We start from the raw sequence: 7,496 nt of genomic DNA on the forward strand, positions 1-7,496 counted from the left end.
CCTTTCCCTTTTTTCCTCCCTCCCTTTACTCCTCCTTTCTCTCTTTTCCCCTCCCCCTTCTTCCCTTTCTTCTTCCTTGCATGTATAAAACAGTAACATGGTTCCAAAAGTCAGAATAGTTTATAAAGTTAAACTCACAAAAATTACATCCTTCCCTCCCCCCTAATTCCTTCTGTCCTTTCTACCCCATTCCGCCCTTCCTCCTGTAAACCAAATTCATGCATCTCTGGGGTATCTTTATTTCTTTGGCACAAAGGAGTAGATGCATGTATATTTTCTTATTTCTCCTTTCTTATACAATGAGTAACATATTGAAGATATCTTTTGCACTTTGCTTATTTCACCTGACAGTGTGTGCTGGAAATTGTTCTACATCAATCCACAGAGATCTTATTTACAGCTACAGTGTACTACTCCATTGTCTGTCCCATAGTTTATTCAACCATTCTCCTATATATGACCATATGCTTTTCAGTATATGTAATTACAAACAATGCTGCAATGAATAATCTTGTAGTTAAATTTTCATGTATCTTCAGATTAAACTCCTAGAAATGGGATTGTTTGGTTAAAAGCTAAGTGTGTATGTAGTTATACTAGTCCCTTCCTTAAGGTTTTCATCAATGTGCATTGATACCTGCAGTGTATGAGGGTGCCTGTTTCTCCACGGCCTCACCAACAGACTATGTTATTAATACTTTAGTGTTTGGGACTTCCCTGGTGGTCCAGTGGGTAAGACTCCATGCTCCCAGTGCAGGGGAACTGGGTTCGATCCTTGGTCTGGGAACTAGACCCCGCATGCATGCCGCAACTAAGAGTCTGCATGCCACAACTAAGTGTCTGAATGCCACAACTAAGGAGTCCCCATGCTGTAACAAAGAGCCCATGAGCTGCAACTAAGACCTGGTGCAGCCAAAATAAATAAATACTTTAATATTTGTCAGTGGTAACAGGAGAAATGGTATAGTTTTAATGTTATTTTGAGTGACGTTGAATATATTTTACAGGCTGTGTGTATGTTTAAAGTTGTTCATATCTTCTGCCCCTTTTATTACCAAGTTTTTCCATTCTGGCATTTTTGATAGCTCCTCAGGTAGTCACCAGGTAATTAAGTGTGCAGCCAGGATTGAAAATTGCTGCTCTGTTCTTATAAAACTTCTCTACTTTGGCCACATTTGTAGTTCTTTCCCAAGATATGTGTGTGTGTGTGTGTGTGTGTGTGTGTGTGCGCGCGCGCACGCACGCGTGCACATGTGCATGCCCCAGAATCAATATGGAGAGTCTTGAGAACTGGTTTTTTGGAGTTTCTGATTCCAGTTGTTACTGAAACCCATCTATTTCTCTACTCTTTCTACTTTTTATTTGATAATTTCTGCATCGTGTGAGCAAATAAATCTGCCACCCCTTTTTAAGTTAGTCAGATTTAACTTGCTATCAGAATAGCCTAAAGAAAATAACCATTTAATTCTTTTTTACTATAATTTTTCGTATTCTCTGGAGGAGTATTCTTCATCTGATGGTTAGTTTTGCTCTTTTTTCACTTTAGTTCTGACAGTATTTTTGATGTGATCATTTAAAAATGTTAGTGAATTGCAATTTAAGAGTACTTTTCTGGCATTTCTTATATTTTCTGTTGCTGGGCCTTATTGATAGCATCTAAGCTTTCCATTCCCCTTTGCCTGTGACAACCCTCACTTCTTGCACTGGTTGTTCTAAAGAAGGAAATGCATCTTATGACACAAGTGTATATTTCCTGGTGCTCTCTGAGATCTGCCGTCACTGTGCCATCTCTATTCACTTCTGCACAACTGTATGTGCTTTTGGCAGTACTTATCTATGTTTTGGTGTCTGTGGATTACACTTTTCCTATGTTTCATTGAGGAAAGTCACAGTTTCCCTCCTCCTATATTCTTGTTGTTTTTGTTGAGTATCCAGGAGGAGAAAGGGAAAGATGTTGATTTTGATTCGATCAGCTATTTCACATCAGAAGTTGTTATTCCTCTTCATTGTTATTTCATTATGATTTGGGGAAGGAAGGGAGATAAATTTACCCTCAGTCTGTTATCTTCAATTTGAAACCAGATTTTGGTCATTTTTAACCCTTTCTGAGATCATCTGTCTACAGAAGATTAATTTATTGTTATAATTGATAGCTTTGGTGATAGTCATCTTTTTATTTGTTTTTAAATGCTTGATTGCTACTTCTTTTTTTCAGTGTTTTGCTTTAAACTATTTTCTTTGCTTTTGTCTTTCTAAAATGTGTATTTTATTTTTGATTCTTGCAGTGGTTAAAGTTTTCAAAGAATTCTTTAATTTGTGTTCTTTGTCAATGTTAACTATTACATCACAGGTAATATCTTTAGCCCTTTTTTAAGAAAATGCTTAAACTTTTACAGTTTTAAGTCTTTTTCAGAGGATAGATTATTTTTATTACTTTTTTTACACTGTCAGTTTTCTCAGTGAGTAGTAATTTTGACAATTTACACTGTTTTATAATCACATTTTCAGTATTTAATATTTATCTCTGATCCTGAGGTCGTCACTTTTTAAATTAATGAAATCAGTTTCATTATTTTTTTTTTTGTTTTTTATTTTGTTTGTTTGTTTGTTTTTTGGTGTTTTTTGCGGTACGTGGGCCTCTCACTGTTGTGGCCTCTCCCATTGTGGAGCACAGGCTCCGGACGCAGCCATGGCTCACGGGCCCAGCCGCTCCGTGGCGTGTGGGATCTTCCCGGACCAGGGCACGAACCCGTGTTCCCTACATCGGCAGGCGGACTCTCAACCACTGCACCACCAGGGAAGCCCAGCTTCATTATTTTGATCTGACTATATAAATGACAGTTGTTCAGTAAAAATTCAAACAATTTAAACAATTTATAAAAGTATGAGAGCTATTGTTAATATTTTGTTGGTCACATTTTAATACATTCATAATACCCACATAAACACAGGGCTGTTTAAGATATTGGGCTATAATTGACCCAGATATATTGCTAAAAATAATATCAACAATAGAGGTTTATTAATTAAATATATAACATATAATACTAAAGCTAGAGGTTGACAGTTACAGAATTTATAGCGGTTTACCAAAGTCAGGACTTTGGATTGGCTTCTTTTGATTTTCTTGGCTTTCCTCTCATAGTCACAAGATGGCTCTCACAGCTCTAGCCATAACTTCCTCAGATAACTCTGTTCAAAAATAGGAAATAAGGAAATAAGCTGCTTCTCCTTGTGTCTGTCTTTTCAAGGAGCAAAGAAATCTTTCCTAGGAGACCCTAGCAGATTTTTACTTTCCGTTGGTCAGATGACATGGCCATGCCTCAACTGTGAGGGAGGCTGGGAAAGAGTGCTTCTGGCATTTTCTGTTTCTATTGGATTGGCCATAAAGTTTGTTCAGGTTTTCCCATAAGCTGGCAAAACCAAAACGAACTTTTTGGCCAACCCACTATATTGAGAGGTAGACTTTGAAAGCACGAAAGAATGGTGGGGAATAGCTGTTGGATAGATAGCCAACAGTATCTGTCACATGTATCATTGTAAGTAAAGTGGCCATGTCTTGTGTTTATTTTGGTGTGGACATTTTTTCAAAAGAATTCTTGTTTTCCTTACCATACTCACACCCCACATAATCATTATTAAAAATCTAGGACTTCCTTATAGCGCAGTGGTTAAGAACCCACCTGCCAGTGCAGGGGATGCAGGTTCGAGCCCTGGTCCGGGAAGATCCCACATGCTGTGGAGCAACTAAGCCCGTGAGCCACAACTACTGAGCCCGGGTGCTACAACTACTGAAGCCCACACGCCTAGAGCCCGTGCTCCGCAATAACAGAAGCCACTGCAATGAGAAGCCCGCGCACCGCAACGAAAAGTAGCCCCCGCTCGCAGCAGCTAGAGAAAGCCCGCACGCAGCAACGAAGACCCAACGCAGCCAAAAATAAAATATAAGTAAATTTTTTAAAAAATCTGTTACCTCACGCTTTATCGTGCTTATATATGCACACACATATAGAGTGAAAGGTTAGTCATTGTTTTATAAAATGGGCTCACATTATATACATTTATCTGAATCTTGCTTTTCTTGCTTACTAGTTAGTACAAATCCTCCTAATGGGCACAGATCTAGTTTCAGTTATTTTAAAGCTTACATAATCTGTGCTGTGTATGTACCGTGTTTTATCCAAACATATGCTTCTTGATAAGCATTCATTCTTATTTATTTATTATTTATTTATTTATTTTTGGCTGAGTTGGGTCTTCGTTGCTGTGTGGGCTCTCTCTAGTTGCGGCGAGCGAGGGCTCCTCTTTGTTGTGGTGCGCTAGCTTCTCATTTTGGTGGCTTCTCTTGTTGTGGAGCACGGGCTCTAAGCACGCAGGCTTCAGTAGTTGTGGCACACGGGCTTAGTTGCTCCACAGCATGTGGGATCTTCCCAGACCAGGGCTCGAACCAATGTCCCCTGCATTGGCAGGCAGATTCTTAACCATTGTGCCACCAGGGAAGTCCCAAGCATTCATTCTTGTTTTTTTCCTCTACAAGTAGTACCATTACAGACATTCTTCTTAAGCATATGTCCTTATATTTTGGAGCTTTATTTAGATTATGGGGATGGTAACCCATTGCTGGGTTAAAAGGGATGTTGTCATAGATGTGCATAATTATACATAAATTCAAAAATGCTATTGTAAATCCACATATCCCCATTTAGAAGAGTTCCATTTTCTTAGCACCTTTACTAGTGGTAGTTGTTTGCTCATTGTATGCTTGTTCATTCCATCAACAAATTTTGAGTATCTCTGCCATGTGTCTGGCACTATTCCAGACATTAGAGTCAAAAAAGTTTCTTCTCTCTTGGACTTTCGAGTCTACTGAGGGAGATAAGTAATAAGCAAATGCAGTACAACCACTAATACGATCTAATAAATATTGCACCAATACAATAAAACAATCAGTTATACTAGGTAACTGGTAAGTGTTATAAGGAAGAATAGAGTAGGATAAGATGAGAGGGAGTATTGTGGGGGAAGGATTCTGTATTGGGTGATCAGGGCAAATTTCTGAGCATTGACTTTTGGGCAAAGACCTGATGTAAGAAGGAGTAAGCCATGATAATACGTAAGGAGAGCGTGTTTTAGGCAGAGGGGGTCGATGTTTCTTGCATCTGAGGATGGTTTGAAGCTGGACAGTGTGGTTGAGTGATAGGAGAAGAGTGAAAAGAAATGAGGTCAGAAGGGGTAGTGTAGGCTAGGTTAGGCCTCGTCAGCCATAGTAAGGACTTTGGTAAGGTGTTAACTGAGGCTCTTGATTCTTGATGCTCTGATAGATGTAAAGTAGTATGTCATTGATACTTTGTATTTTTCTGTATAATAGTGTTTTTAAAATATTTTCATCTGTGTCTTTGGATTGCCTCTTCTGCCTATTAATACTTACTCTTCTGCATATTTATATCCATAGTCCATTTTCCTGTCAAGTTGCTTTTTACTATTGTTTTCTATGAGATTACTTAATTATTTGTTTTGTATTACAAATACTTTTACAAGTATATCATTTAATCACTTGAGTTATGGTATTTTTTCTCATCCACAAATTGTGAATTTTTTTGAAGTCAAAATTATTCATGGTGTTAGTGTTTACAGATTTATGACCATTGTATCTGCATGAGTTGCCTTTTCTATAAGGTGTCTCTTTATTCTGCTTATGACTTTTAATTTTATATTGCACATTGGCTGATGTTAGTAGAGAGAAAAGATTTTGCCACTTACCAGCTTGTGACTTTGGACAAACTTTTAAACCTCTTGATGCTTTCTTTCCTCATCTATAAAATAGGGATTATAACACATCTACCTCATGAGGTTGTTACGAGGTTTAAAGAGTTAATACTTTTAAAGTGCTTAGAACAATGCCTGGCACACTATGTATTCTACAATGTCTGTTATCCTTCATTAGCTGAGTGAAAAAAACAAAATCTCAGACAGGGAAATATTCAGAAAATCTACCAGCTGTCTATACCATCTTAGCAAAATACTCAAGAAAAGACTCAAATTTAATTAAGAAAGAAGCTAAACTAGTTTTACCTTGCATTGTTAAAAAGAATCCAGTACTGATCTTTTTTGGGGGTGGGATGATTCTTTTTCTCTCTCAATCTTTTGTTCTTTTAGCCTAGAAGCTTGTATGATTTTTGTTTTTTACATCTTTATTGGAGTATAATTGCTTTACAATGGTGTGTTAGTTTCTGCTTTATAACAAAGTGAATCAGTTATACATATACATATGTTCCCATATCTCTTCCCTCTTGAAGCTTATATGATTTTATCCTTGAAGTAATAGAGAATTTTATGAAGCTAATCTAGGGTGCGTATTTTCTCAAACAACCTTAACTGTGGCTCCTAACCCCTTCAATCTACAGGCTTATATTTTCTTTTATTAATTTATTTAATGATTGCCTTTCCTTCATCTATATTTTGTGAATTTCTCCTGGCACTCCGTGACTTTTTTATGAGAGATGCCTTTGGATCTGTCCAGGTCAGTTGTCATCTTTTCTCTCGAGTCCCTTTTTTTGCATGCTTGCTCAATGTTTTAAGATAGGTCTCTGGGTCTCCCCTGGTTGCGCAGTGGTTAAGAATCCACCTATCGATGTAGGGGACATGGGTTCGAGCCCTGGTCTGGGAAGATCCCACATGCCGCGGAGCAACTAAGCCCGTGCACCACAGCTACTGAGCCCACGTGCCACAACTACTGAAGCCTGCGTGCCTAGAGCCCGTGCTCCGCAACAAGAGAAGCCACCACAATGAGAAGCCCGTGCACAGCAATGAAGACCCAACGCAGCCAAAAAATAAATTAAAAAAAAAAAGGTAGGTCTCTGACTTGACCTTTAATTAGTCAAGGTCTAAATAGTGACATTTCTCCGCTTTCATTTATCTACTTAATTTAAAAAATTTAAATCCATCATCTGTGATTTGTAATCAAATTTCCTTAAGCACTTTCATTTTGTATGTTTAAGGTCGGTGCTTTGCCCTCCAGTAGCTCTGTTTCAGGAGGTGATCTCAGTGCTGGGTATGCTGCTGCTTCCTCACTCTGGCTGCTAGATTAGGGGCCTTGTTATTTTCCTTTGCCTCCACGGGGTCCCACCCTTGCTCAGGGCTCAAGTCCTGCTGCTGGTGTACCTCCAGGGCAACTCCACTAGTTCTGAGAGGCACTGGTGTTTTCTGTCTTGGCAGCCTGCTGGCACTCAAGCCAGAAGGTTGTTTATCCCCTACTGAGAACTCTCTGCTCTCTGGATTCCTGATTCTGGGGCAGGAAGGATTCAGTCAGTTTGTCAATTCCCCACTATCCCTAAGGGCCAGACAGGTGAAAAGGAATGAGGTTTGGTATGATCATGTATTAGTGACTTTTTAATCCTCACACCAGGACTCTTGCTGTTTCTACAGGACCCCAAGGTTTTTATCTGGCCTGAAAGGGAAAGTCCGGAGTTTAATCTCTTCTGAAGAGATCTAAGCAG

This window comes from Globicephala melas, chromosome 5 (assembly GCF_963455315.2).
Source record: "Globicephala melas chromosome 5, mGloMel1.2, whole genome shotgun sequence".
Classification (NCBI taxonomy): domain Eukaryota; kingdom Metazoa; phylum Chordata; class Mammalia; order Artiodactyla; family Delphinidae; genus Globicephala; species Globicephala melas.